We start from the raw sequence: 14,828 nt of genomic DNA on the forward strand, positions 1-14,828 counted from the left end.
TCTCCAGGTGACAGAGATCAATTCCCCTGGAGAAAATGGCTTCTTTGGAGGGTGGACTCTGTGGCATTGTACCCTGCTGAGGTCTCTACCTCCAGATCTCCAGGAATTTCCCAACTGCAAGCTGGCAACCCTGGTTTAATCCTAAAGAAAGCTGCAGAATAACCTGCTCAGAAAAGTCCATGTGGTGGTCTTACCTTGGGGATGAGGTAGATTTAATACTTTTCTTTCTTTGCCAAACATACTCTTCCTTCAAGGCAGCAGCTTTTCAACACCCAGGTTAGGGTTGCCAGCTCTGGGTTGGGAAATATCTGGAAATTCTGAGTATGGAGGCTGAGAAGGGCAGAGTTTGGGGAGGGACTTCAATGGGGTATAATGCCATAGAGTCCACCTTCAAAGCTGCCATTTTCTCCCTGTAAACTGGTCTTTATCACCTGGAGATCAGTTAAAATAGCAGATCTCAAGCTACCACCGGGAGGTTGGGGATGCACATTAAATTTGCAGATGATACTAAATGGGAGGGGTAGCAAATACGATAGAAGACAGAGCCAGGATACAGGGTTATCTTGACAGGCTGGAGAATTGGGCTAAAACCAATAAAATGCATTTCAACAGAGATAAATGTAAAGTTCTGCATCTAGGTAGGAAAAATCAAATGCATAATTATAGGATGGGGGATACTTGTCTTAGCAGTAGTGTGTGCGAAAAGGATCTTGGGGTCTTAGTAGACCAAACACTGAACATGAGTCAGCAGTGTGATGTGGTAGCTAAAAAGGCAAATGTGATCTTGAGCTGTATCAACAGAAGTATAGTGTGATGATACTGCTTTACTTTGCTCTGGTTAGACCTCACCTAGAGTATTGTGTTCAGTTTTGGCCACCGCAATTTAAGAAAGATGTAGACAAGCTGGAACGTGTCCAGAGGAGGGCAACAAAGATGTTGAGGGGTCTGGAGACCAAGTCCTATGAGGAAAGGTTGAAGGAGCTGGGTATGTTTAGCCTGAAGAGAAGACTGAGAGGTGATATGATAACCATCTTCAAGTACTTGAAGGGCTGTCGTAATAGAGGATGGTGCAGAGTTGTTTTCTGTTGCTCCAGAAGGTCGGGCCAGAAATTAAATCAAAAGAGTTTCTGTCTAGACATAAGGAAGAATTTTCTAACAGAGCTGTTCCTCAGTGGAACAAGCTTCCTCGTGAGGTGGTAAGCTCTCATTCCCTGGAGGTTTTTAAATAGAGGCTAGATGGTCATCTGTCAGCAATGCTGATTCTGTGACCTTAGGCAGATGATGAGAGGGAGGGCATCTTGGCCATCTTCTGGGCATGGAGTATCCCTGGGGATGTGTGGGGGGAGGTAGTTGTGAATTTCCTGCATTGTGCAGGGTGTTGGACTAGATGACCCTGGTGGTCCCTTCCAGCTTTATGATTCTAACCTTAACCCAAGTGTTAGCGAGGTATGGGAGCCCCGGATCACAGTAGGATGTCATGTGACATTAAGTCACTTGACTGGAAGAGGTGGTGCCTGGCTTATGACTCAGCAAGTGCGCATGGAGTGTTGGTGGATTTGTGGGCACAACCATTTGGGTTGCTAACAGGCCTGGACCCAAAACTGTACCTTTAACAGTGGTAGAAATCGGCAGGGGAAGATTTTTGGGGCAGAGAGGTAAATAATATCCCATTAATGTATTAAAGGGACAGGCAGTTGGCAACCTTACCAGCTGAGCTTGGGGAAGAGTGCCTGTAAGGGGAGAGTTCTGGGGGCAGCGGTTGGGTTCTGAACCCACCTGCTACACAGCAACTTGGATTTGCTGCCCGGCTACTCCTGTTGGTCTGTGTGCAGTGTATTACCCGTGGTTAGGTAAAGAAATGATTCCAACAGGCAAGTGTTGGGGGAAAACAAAGTACACAGTTTTATTAAACAAAAAAAATACACCCTTTTACCCAGGCTAAGTAATCTTGTAACAAAAAATACCCTTTATCCAGGCTGAATCCGAAATAAGGATGGGAACTTGTCTCCTGGGAGGCAAGCAAGCCGCTTCTTCTCTGGCAGCCGTCCAGACGCCCTCCTCCTGGCTGGCTGGCTTATCTGAACCCTTCTTTTAACAGAGTGAAAACTAACCGTTTCCCCCATCACCAGGTGCTCATCATTTACAGTGCTGTGTGCAAGTTAATGACCTGAGATTGCTCTCACATGGGGAAGGGCTGCATTGACCACCATCTACCTCCTCGTAGTACAATGGTCTTCCGCAGTTTCCACTACAGTGCAGAGAAGGACAACAGCTTGTTTTCTACACATGCCACTCTTTCCAAAAAGCAGCAATCCCCCACCCTGGTAGGGTTGCCAGCTCCAGGTTGGGAAATACCTGGAGATTTTTGGGGTGGAGACTGAGGAGGGTAGAGTTTGGGTAGGGGAGGGACTTCCATGCCATAGAGTCCAATTGCCAAAGCAGCCATTTTCTCCAGGTGAACTTATTTCTATTGGTTGGAGATCAGCTGTAATAGCAGGAGATTTTCAGCTAGTACCTGGAGGTTGACAACCCTCGAAGTCGGAGCCAGCCACAGAATGATTGCCACAGCTTAACTTCAGTAGCCCAGTGCAGATCCTTGTGCTGTGGTGGCAGCTGCGGTCAAAGCAATATTTTAACAAAATCTGCACAGCCAATCATATCTCCCAACAGTCAATCAGAAGCCCAGCTGGCCAAAAGCCCTACCTGGCCTCACCCACTTCCTAAAAATAGTTGGCAGGCACCCTAAGAGGTGTTGGTGGGCAACCAGGGAGCCCATGGGTACCACGTTGGGGACCCCTGGACAAGGGGAAAGGAGAGGACCACAGAAATGGTGGTAAAAAAGGAGGAAGAAATTGATGGGCACCAATTTTGAAGGAGGGAAGAGAAAAGCGTTGTTTCTCTTCTAAAATGGTACTCCTCTAATTGGGGGCATCTGGAAGAGCTCTTGAGTCAGTTGATTTGCTTAGTATATTCTGACTGATTTAATCGTGCAGCCTTTCTTCTGAGTAAGCATCCATAGACTCATGATTACAGTCGTGGCTCTAAAAACGGTTACTCGGGAGCAAGAATCACTGAAGCCAAGCTGACTGGCTTCTGAGCAATGCCTAGAATTAGAATACAAATTCTCTGTCTTTTAAAACCCAACAATGCCACCTTGTGGCCATATCGAATATGACTGTTTTAAGAATATTTTAGTTGAAATTGAAATTCTTGCAGTCGACATTCTGTGCCCTCTTTGGCTGCCCATCTTCCCTGGAAGTCAATGGGATATAAATGGCCAAAGCGCATGCAGCATTCCAACCCGAAGGTTTCCTGAAACAGGAGGCAGGCGCCACATTGGGGAAGAGTGCTCAGAAGAGCCACAAGTGGTATGCCAAAGAGCCACATGTATCTCCTGAGCCACTGAGTCAGTATGTCTGGTGTATAGGTACTAGGATCGCCACGAGGCCTGGAGAAATTTGTCCTGTCCCTTTAGCAGTGGCTTAATGTGTGGAAACCGACAGCTGAAGATTTAATAACATTGAGGCAAATCACATCCCATTAGTAGGGTTGCCAACCTCCAGGTGGTGGCCACTTTGGCAATTAGACTCTATGGCGTTGAAGTCTCTCCCCTCTCCAAACCCTGCCCTCCTCAGGCTCCACCCTCAAATCTCCAGGTATTTCCCACTATGGCAACACTACCCATTAGGGTTGCCAACCTTCAGGTGGTGGCTGGAGATCTCCTGCTATTACAGCTAATCTCCAAGCAACAGAGATCCGTTCACCTGGCGAAAATAGGATTATGGCATTATCCCCAATGGCATTATCCCCATTGAAGTTCTTTCCTTCACCAAAACCCGCCCTCCTCAGGCCCCACCTCCAAATCCTCCAGGTATTTCCCAACATGAAGCTGGGAACCCTACATCCCATTGAGCCTCTGTTAAAGGGACAGGGCATTTTTTTTTCTCCAGGCAGCTGACAAGCCTAACAAGCATTTGTATGTTCACATGTGCTCCCAGAATTGTTTCAGGTTAGGAAACTGGTGCAGGATGAAAGTTCAAGGCCTCCCCTCAATATAGTAGTCCTGAGCCAATGTGTTGTGAGCCTAGGGTTGCCAACTCCAGGAAGTGGCTGGAGATCTCCCTCTATTACAACTGATCTCCAGGTGACAGAGATCAGTTCCCCTGGAGAAAATGGCTACTTTGGCCATTGGACTCTATGGCATTGAAGTCCCCCCCTCTCCAAACCCCGCCCTCCTCAGGCTCCACCCCCAAACCTCTAATTATTTCCCAACCCTGAGCTGGAAACCCTGCAAGTCCCCCCTCCTGCCTGGTTTTTATTAAGAACATAAGTGCTGGAAGCTCCGTTTCTGCCACTTCCAGCACTGTGTTGTGGTTGAACTGAGTGTAAAACTACATTCCTATATCCCAGTGATGGCGAACCTTTTAGAGACCGAGTGCCCAAACTGCAACCAAAAACCCACTTATTTATCGCCGAGTGCCAATGCGGCAATTTAACCTGAATACCACCCCCAGAGGGGGCCCAGAGGGAGAGGCTAGGGTTGCCAAGTTCCTCTTTGCCATGAGTGGGAGGTTTTTGCGCCTGAGGAGGGCGGGGTTTGGGGAAGGACTTCAGTGCCATAGAGTCCAATTGCCAAAGTGGCAATTTTTTCCAGGGGAACTGATCTCTATTGGTTGGAGATCGCTTGTAATAGGAGGAGATCTCCAGCTAGTACCTGGAGATTGGCAACTAGTTCCTTAGTGTTTTCTCTCTACATATCAAGACAAATGGAAAGGTGTTTGGAGGATGGCTTGTGGGCACTTCAAAGGTGGAATAGGACTGCACGCCCCTCCGCCCGCACAGACCCAGAGGGCGCCGGAGAAGCCGCTGGAGGGAAAGAAGGAAGGAAGGAAAGAAGGGAAGGGAGAAGGAAAGGGAAGGGAGGGAGGGAGAGAAAGAAAGAAAAAGAGAGAGAAAGGGAGAAGGAAATGGAGCAAGGGAGAGAAAGAAAAGTAGGGAAAGAAAAGGACAGAGGGAGACAGAAAAAGAAAGAGGCCATTTATGCATGGGAGGTTTTGCCTTGGATTTGCCACTCGGTGGGGCGTGGCGGCGGCGGCAGGCTAGTGAGAGGCGAGCAGGGTAGGGCGGAGGACGCCTCCTTCGCACCCACCGGCCAGCCACGCCCCTCCACCCGCACAGGCCCAGAGGGCGCCGGAGAAGCCGCCGGCCATGCCGAGTGTGGGCGCTCGGCTTCTGTTCCCCGCTCTCCCACCCACCTGGCCGGCCACGCACGCTCCAGTGGCGGCAATGGCGGCAGCTTCTGTGGGAGAGTCCGGGGGCCACCGCCAATGATGTCGGAGGTTCCCCACCCCTGGGCTACAGCCTCCCCCATCCGGGGCAGGGCAGAGCCGGAAAGGCCAGCGGCTTGGAGGAACCGCGCGTGCCGGCAGAGAGGGCTACGAGTGCCGGAAGTGGCACCCGTGCCATAGGTTCGCCAACACGGCTATATACACTTACTGGGGGAGGGTGTGTGTGGTGTGTGGGTGCCCTATTGAACTGACAGTGCAATCCTATGCAGTTCCTCCAGTCTAAGCCCATTAAAACTAATGGGCTTAGACTGGAGTAACTCTCCTTAGGATTGAACCGGAAGTAGATTGAACTTGAAAGAACCCATGGATGGATAAGAGAGGGCTTGTATTGGACGAAGATCTGTAATAGAAATAGAAAAAGGTCCTATGACATTCGAGTTCATCCTCCTCCTTTTCCCTCAAGAGGTCCTGCAACTATCGAAGAACCCTCCAGTACTGGGGCTAGGGTAGATGTCACGTTAATTCTTTCCTAAACTCCCTTCCCTGGATTGCTAACCTCTTCCATACATACACAATTTTGCTTTATTAATTTAGAAAATGTTTATCTTGACTTCTCAGGAACCTGCCATAATGGTTATTGAGGAATATGCTGATGGGAACTACTATTGAGATGAACCAGGATCACTCTCCCAGAGTTAACTTCACCTTCTGGCTTTGCGGTGGCAGGAGTTCAGTTTATTTATTTACAGTCATTTGACCAGCAGATAAACATTGTTAAGCGGTGGCAGGAGGGAATGTGGGAAAGGAAGAGTATGGAGGGACTTCAGAATCCCGTGGCTGACACATGAGATCTTTACAAAGATGTAGAGAGAGCTTGTAAGTGGATGGAGGTAGTGTTTGAAACACTGGCGAAGAGAACACAGAAAGCGCGTGTGGATTTTCTGCCGCGCCTGTTGTAGTATTAAAATGCTATCAGCCCCACGTCATGTTTCTCTTATGCATTTAGCACTATCTCGAGAAAACAGCAGAATAAAGACGTCTGACTATCAGCACTTTAGATAACAGGAGTAAAATGTATCTGTCTTTTGGCTCAGCATGAATATCAGTGTAACAACACCCAAATAGTTATCACGAGTAAATAAACCGATCTGATCTCGAACAAGCAGCAGCCGTCAATGCCGAGGAGATTAGTTGTGTAATGCAGGGGAGAGTCATCTGATATTGGGTGAGATTTGGGAGGCTTAATTTGACAGCTTCATTCATCTTCTTTCTGCTCTTAATTGCCTGTTATGTAATGAGCTAAAGCATTCTTGATAACCATTTGATATTGAACTGGCCCAGGTTTTTTGCAGTGTCGAAACCACCATGTTCCTGGTTATCAAACAGCCAGTTTTCCTGTGCTTTGTATGCACATCTCCTGACCTCTGGAGGGTTCCAGTATGGAAAGGACACAGCGATATGGGTGCTCGTTTTGGTATTAACTAATCAAAAGCCAAACCAAGAAATCTCTGTTGTTATCAAAACTGAAAAAAATTAAGAACAGTTGGCGATGTTCAGAACTTTTAAGACAGATCTGTTAGTTTGGTGTTTGGTTTAGAGATCAGAGTGAAGGGGGGAAAGTTACTCAGCAGATATGCAGCTCTCAGCGGTGTTTACCATTCATCAGAGCCGCGCAAACCTTGCCACTAATATCTTTCCAAAGGGTTTGGCCTTACACAAGACACATTGCTGGGTATCTCGTGCTTCCCTTGTCAAGAAAACCATCTACCCATAATCCCAGGGCAGGTTCTCTGGCCATGCCATTCAAACAACTGCTTGAAGAGGGTGCTAATACCCCATAACCAGTGACATCGTAGGTGACTGGCATCCCCTTCCGGGCCTGGGCTGGCAATGACCAGCAACCAGCCAAGCTGCTGTAGTGTGGGTACAGGAGGGGATGGGTGTTGGAAGTGAACGACTTTTCACTGTCTCTTAACCTCAGATTTCAGAGGGGGACATGACTAGTGAGTCAGAGAGATAGAGGGGATAAGACACTGGGGCAGCCTTTCTCTTCTGCTCTGAACCATCCCTTTGAAGTATAAATTGCTACTCTCAGGGAAACTTCCTTCCTTCCTGCTTCTTCCTCACCTCACGCACACACCTCTTCTTCATCTTGCCATCATGAGGGGAGGATGCAAGTCCTGGTTAGTTCATCCTAGTTAGTTCAAATAGATAGGGAACTATATTTTACTCTATCCTATCCAGAAATGGATTTCCTACAATAAATGAAGTATATTAGTTGAATGGACAAAAGGCTCCAAGCAATTTTGTCCCTGGCGCACACGGAGGTTTGGATGGGCTCCTCTGTGCACAATAGCCTTTGTGCACTCTGGTAAATTAACCAGGATTTGGGCATAACGAAGCCCTCAAAATCCAACAATGGGTTCATCTCTCCCGGGATAGCAAAATACCCTGCATAATCCAGCACGCCTGTCTTTCTCTCCTAACCTGAGCCCTGTTTGGTTGTTATGATTTTGGCACACCAACTGCATGGAGTGGAAGACCCTGGCCTTTTATGCATGGCTCTTTCCCTCCCGGTCACCTACCCCCACTGCTAGCCAGGGGAGGTCTTAGTCAATGGGCCACAGGAGCATGTGCCACAGGCCCCATACTCGGGGGGGGGGGCAACTGCCCTCAGCCATGCTTCTGAAAGGAGGAGAAGAAAAGCAGGCTCCTGTTGCCACTTGCACCTGGGCCATTTGGGGCTTGGGTACCTGGTTTCCAGTGGCAGCCGTGGTTCCCACCCACTTCATAAGGGGTGAAAACCACCCCTTGTTTAGCAGCAATGGGGTTGGGGTTGGGAGGGTTGGTGGTAAGGATGGAGGGGGGAGTCAGTGCAAGTGTGATGATGTCCCTTCAGGGAAAAACTCGGAAGCAATGGTGATAACTCCAGGAATCACTCTAGGAATTCCTGGAGCTACTATCGTCATTTCCGGGTTTTCCCTGGAAGTGATGTCATCATGCTTGTAATGCCCGTGAGTTTTAAAATCTGTCCCCCAAAGCAGTGGTGGGCAGCAGGAGCTTGGCAGCCCTGGTTGGCAGTAATTCTGGGGTCCCAGTGTGGAGACCCAGAATTATTAAGACCGCTTTTGATGTTATCTGTGATATGGTCGCCATTTTATGTGAATAGGGCATTGTCTGCATTTTCCAGTTTAAGTACTATGGTTGCCAACCACCAGGTACTAGCTGGAGATCTCCTGCTATTACAACTGATCTCCAGCCGATAGAGATCAGTTCGCCTGAAGAAAATGGCCGCTTTGGCAATTGGACTCTATGGCATTGACGTCCCTCCCCTCCCCAAACCCCGCCCTCCTCAGGTTCCACCACCAAAACCTCCCACCAGTTGCGAAGAGGGACCTGGCAACCCTATTAAGTACGTGTCAACGTGTACCCTCAAAATCTAGCTTCTGATCATGTGTACAAAATGGCACCAGTGTGGTATAGTGGTTAAGGACGACGGACTCTAATCTGGTGAAGCAGGTTCGATTCCCCACTCTTCCACATGAAGCCTGCTGGGTGATCTTGGGCCAGTCACAGTTCTCTCAGAACTCTTTCAGCCCCATCTACCTCACAAGGTGCCTGTTGTGATGGGGGAAAGCAAAGCAATTGTAAGCTGCTTTAAGGCTCCTTACGGTAGAGAAAAGTGGGGTATAAAAACCAACTCTTCTTTTTCTTCTTCTTCAAATACGTATGTTCCTTATTCACACAAAATGGCACCCATGTTCGTAATTGTTTTAATTGCGTATGTGGTTTTTTTTAAATTGCTGTTTTTAATTATTTCTTACTATGTATTTTAGGAGCTTGTTTTAAATGTTTTTGATTGTCCATTGCCTTCCCCTACAGTTGGTGAGATCATCAAAAAACAATGGTCTAGTAATATCTAAACCAAGATGCAGAATAAGTTATTTTTTCCTCTTTTATTGGGATGTTCTTATATCTGGCCAAAACAACAATGTGTTTTTAAAGGGATTGAAATCCCATGGGATGAATGGAAAACATGGCCAAGGTGCATCTGAAGTATCCTAATCATAGATCACTGCAATGGTGCATAGAATGTTTCTGGTTTATTGGGGCAGAGCTCAGTGGGGCAAAGCTGAAATGCCTGGCATGGGGTAGAATTTTTGTTTTTGTTCCTAAATATTTGAGGGCAATCCTTTGAGCACTACTCGGGCAGGGCCCTTGGTTTGGAAGCCTGCTTGTGCTCAGGCACGCTGTTGTCAAGAAAAACATTGGATCGCTTTTGCTTTGCCTGTGTTGGTTCGAGAGGTATTAATAATTCAGGGACACACACATTCCCCCAACAGGCAAGGAAATTTATTACACAGGAGTTACAAAGCAGCATGCGAACCCAATTCTAGTGAGGTCCGGTGATCCCACCGGGCAGCAAGAGGAAGGCAGTGTGCAGCTGCTGTAAAAAAGGCAAATTCCATGCTGTCCATAATTAGACAAGGAATAGAGAATAAAACTGCTTATATCATACTGCCCTTGTACATATCTATGGTGAAGCCACATATGGAATACTGTGTACAGTTCTGGTCACCACACCTAAAAATGGATATTACAGAGCTTGAGAAGGTGCAGAAAAGAGCAACCAAAATGATCAGGGGACTAGAGCAACTGCCCTGTGAGGAGCGGTTAAAACGCTTGTGTCTGTTTAGCTTGAAAAGAAGGCGGCGGAGGGGAAACATGATAGAGGTCTATAAAATTACACATGGTATAGAGAGAGTGGACAGGGTTCTCCTTCCCTCATACTAGAACGCGGGGTCATCTGCTGAAGCTGGAGGGTGAGAGATTAAAAACTGATAAAAGGAAGCATTTCTTCACGCAATGCATAGTTAAATTGTGGAACTCTCTGCCCTAGGATGTGGTGATGGCTACCAACTTGGAAGGCTTTAAGAGGGGAGTGAACATGTTCATGGAGGAGAGGGATATTCATGGCTACTAGTAAAAATGGATACTAGTCATGATGCATACCTATTATCTCCAGGATCAGAGGAGCATGGCTATTACATTAGGTTAGGGCTGTTGAAAAAAAAATTCGGTAAAATTTGGATTCGGCAAAATTCGGCCCGTTTTTATTCGGGAAATGCCGAAGTCCAAACTCCCCCGATTCGGATCCATGGAATTCGGCACGAGATTCAGAGTTCGCGAATAAATTCGGCCGTTTGTCAGCTCTAGTCCTGTGATAATCCCATAAACAGACATCAGCAGACAGGTAGTCTGAAAAGAGTTGATTTATTGGAAAATCCACAGGTTAACACAAGCCAAGAGTCAAATGAACACTAGTGAAAACTATGGGAACAGTACAGGGCATATATGGAAAAGCAAAGGGCAAATTGGGGTGGATTTGGATACCATGGCAACCCCCCTCCCGGGAGCTGTCAGGGTGTTAGACGTCTTCCCACAGAGAGTAGTCTAAACACACTGTTTACAGGACACAGAACTGGCCAAGGCCAGCACCTGGAGAAACCACAACATTCTTTCTCAAACCATGTCTGACACCGTTAAAAGCCATTAGAAACACATTCATGGCTTTCCGCAGCTCTGGGGGGCATTTTGGGAGGCTGAAGTCCCAAACATTCAGTGTAGCTTGAGGGAACCCTTCTTGCAAGAACCCCCAAGTTTTGTGAAGATTGGGTCAGGAGCCCCTGAGTTATGGGGTCCGGAAGGGGCCCCCCCACGATCAGCACATTTTGGAACAAATGGAGCTTTTGGAGTTTGCAAACCCTTGCAATGCAAAGCAACACGTGAGCGACCATGGAAAGGAACAGAGGTGCGCTAGCAATGCATATGCTATTCATAAAAAACGCCAAATGTGGTAAGTGCTGCTGATTAGGACCCCCGCCCCCAAGCTCTCGTCCCGTCCTCCTGCTCCCAAAAGCAGGGGAGGAGGGGAAACTATAGAAGAGCTCCTTGGTTGAAAGGGAGGTTATCCTCCTCCGTTTTTTGGAGAGCCGTGTTCAACTGCACCAGGCGATCCAGTATTTTTATTTTTGGGCAGGTCTCACACGTCCTGTTGGCGTGGAACTTCACCCAGGGCCCGTGGGAATGCCTCAAAAAATGCAGGAGGGTGCGCGACGCCTTCCAGGCCTCGGTGTCTTATGTGCTGTGGCAGGGCGAGAAGAGGCCAGCGCATTTCAAATGCTTCAAGAAGTACTGGGAGCTGGCAGGTTGTCCCGCCACAGAGATGGAGGCGTGGGCAGGTATGTTTTTTGCACGCGTTCTTCAACATGGATGGATAATCCCCATTAAATTTTCGAAAGTGAAAAGAAGAAGGTGGAGGGAGGCACCCCCCCTCTTATGCAACGACCCCCTCTGGAGTAAAAAACGCCAAATATGGCAAGTGCTGATCCCCCCACACACACACACACAGTAGCTCCCGTTTCGTCCCGTGACGGTCCTCCTGCTCCCAAGGGGCCACGCGCAGCTATGCGCTCTCACTCCAGGAAAATGGCAGGGAGGAGGTGCAGGAGAGCTCCCTGGCTCGAGGAGGAAGTTGACCTCCTCCTCAGTTTTTTGGAGAGGGAACGACTCTCCTTTGATGTCTTCGACCGCACCAAGCGGTCCAGTTTTTATATTTTTGGCCTAGTCTCACAGGCCCTTTTGGCGTGGAACTTTAAGCGGAGCCCTGGGGAATGCCTCGGGAAATACAGGGAGGTGCGGGACGACTTCCAGGCCTCGGTGTCGCACGCACTGCGGCCTGGGTAGAAGAGGCCAGCCCACTACGAAAGATTCAAGAGACACTGGGAGCTGGCAGGTTGCCCCGCCACAGAGATGGAGGCGTGGGCAGGTACGTTCTTTGCGCACATTCTTCAACATGGATGGATTGAGAGCCATGTTGCCTAGCCTCCCTCTCTCCCAATGGCCACTGGCAATAATCCCCATTAAATTTACCCTTTTCACTGCTGTGGCACATCTTCTAGCCTACACTGGGAGGGACCTTTTGAATGTCTTTTCCAGTGACTCTTGTCGTCTCATGATGTGACCACCAAAGCACACAAGCCTCAGCTGCTTGGTCTTTCATTTTAGCTGCTAGGGTCAGTTCAGCCTTGATTTGATCTATAATAACCCACTGATGTTGGTTTCCCCCCCCCCTTTGGCAGTCCAAGTTATCTGTAACACTCTCATCCAACACCCCATTTTAAAAAAAGGCTACTTTCTATACTAGAGCCATACTAATTTGTAATTAAAAGAGCATGCCTCAGAGCATGTGCAAAGTGTCTTTCCCTCATCAGTGAAGATTTATGCATCTTAGTAAGGAATTAATTCGAGGAGAGAAGACACACACTCAAGAAACACCAGGCTCCACACACCAGTTCTTCCTGCAGTCATGCATTCCTTCAAGAGCCCAGATGGGGGGGTTGCCAACCTCCAGGGAGCGACTGGAGATCTCATTTTATCCCCACTAATCTCAGCCCAACTGTGTCTTTGTCCTCCTTCAGTGCCAGGAAGCAGCACCATCGCCAAAGGGCAGGAGGCGGGGCAAGCGGTGTTCGTGGTACAGCGCAGAGGTGAGTGCTGCATGCAATGCCAATAATAACACCCAAGAAACTCCAGGCTGTGTTGCCCTGGTGCAAATGGGTTTTTTTCCCCAACCTCCAGGAAGCAACTGGAGCCAGGAAACAGCCCCACAGTGGAGGAGGAGTGGCGAGGGGTGTTTGCAGTACCCGGCAGAGGTGAGTGTGGTGTGCTATGCCAATAGTCACCCTCAGGTAATACCAGGCTGCATTGCCCTGGTGCGAGCCATCTTGTAGAGGAGTGGCATAAGCCTCTGGCAGACCTTGAAGCAAATGAGGATCTCGTTTTATTCCTGCTATTCTCAGCCCGCCCGTCTCTGTTTCTACCTACAGAGCCAGAAGGCGACAGGCATGCAGCTGCTGCAGTGCGGGCAAGGCAGGAGGCGGGGCGATCGGCAGCTGAGGCCGGCCCAAGTGGAGGTGAGTGTCAGTGAGGCATACAACTCCATTAATGCAGAACTTCCCAGACACACACTCAAGAAATTCCAGGCTGTATAACACAACAGTCATGCATTCCTTCCAGACAGAGTCCAAATGGGGTAGGGGGGTTGCCAACTTCCAGGAAGGAACTGGAGATCTCCTTGTATTCCCACTAATCCCAGCCCAACTTTCTCTTTTTCTGCCAGAAAGCAGCGCCACCACTGCGGTGCAGGCACCACAGGAGGAGGCTGGGGAAGAGGAGGCAAGGGCCGGTCCCGCTGGAGGTGAGTGCAAAAGCCACCTTGCGTTGTGCCACCCATGGGATATAGGTGAAGGTAGTTGCTTTTGGTCTTTTCCAGATCCTGGCGAATCGCCCTCGCTGGCGAGGGGCAAGGCTGGGGTCCTCCTGCCCCTGGAGAAACGATGGCAGTGCTCCTGTAAGTTTAATGAGTAATCGGCAAGGGTGGGTCAGGGAGCAAGATCTTCCTCCCCCCTTTTATTTCCTTCTTGGAAAAGCCATGCTGGAATCACATTCCCAACCTCCCACGCCCCATCCACCACACTGGAAAGGAAATCCAAGGACGAGTCCCTTGTTGTGATGCTTCCCCCAGTGTTGCTGACCAACCCTTTCCTTCCATTGATTAATCTCTCCTTTTTGTCCCCCCCCCCCCCCCGCAGATGACCAGCTAGAGGAGCGTGTCAGGCGCCTGGAGGAGCGGGTGTTTGGCCCACCTTAATGTTTAAATTTTAAATGTTTAAATTAATTTTTTTTAAAGTTATGTTTGTTATGTTAAGCTGTTGTGATTATAAAAAGTTCAAATTTAATTTTTTTTTAAAAAAATTATGGTTATCAAGTTGAGCTGTTAATATAAAGTTTAGATTTAAAAAAATTACAAAAAAATTTATGGTTGTTATTGGCATCTGTTATTGGTGTAAAAAGTTTGATTTGTTAAAATGTTAAAAAGTTAACGTGGTTGCATGGTTTTCTAAAGATTTTAAAATGGATGCCTGTTTTTCTACAAAGTTAAAATGGTTGTAAAGTTCAATAAAAGTTTGTGTTCTAAATTGTTTCGCTGTGTGTTATGTGGGGGTAGAGGTCCCAAGCAGACCAGTGAGGCAAGTTCGCCCCCCAAGCCAGCAAAGTGGTTTGCAGGAAGCTGGCAGTAACCCCCTGCCCCCAAACAAAAATCTTTCCTAGCCCCTTTTCTTGTACCCTACCTCACAACTAGTGGGGGCCCTCTTGCGCTCCCCTACCAGGGAATCACTGCCATGAGGCAGATGAACAGGAACTCCCCCCCCCCCGCAGGCAGAAATCACACAGGTGAGGAAGCAAGTAAAGATCAAATCTCTCCTTGGAAAAGCATGGCTTTTCCAAGAAGCAAGTAAAGATCAAATTTGTTAGAATTGACAAATTGGGAAAATGTGGGTTAGATCCTATTATTGTTAGATAGATCTGCAACTGGTTGACAGATCGTACCCAAAGAGTGCTAGTTAATGGTTCCTCGTCCACTTGGAGAGAAGTGACTAGTGGAGTTCCTCAGGGATCTGTGCTGGGCCCTGTGTT

The sequence above is a fragment of the Euleptes europaea genome, chromosome 9, assembly GCF_029931775.1.
Source record: "Euleptes europaea isolate rEulEur1 chromosome 9, rEulEur1.hap1, whole genome shotgun sequence".
In the NCBI taxonomy this organism is placed as follows: Eukaryota; Metazoa; Chordata; class Lepidosauria; order Squamata; family Sphaerodactylidae; genus Euleptes; species Euleptes europaea.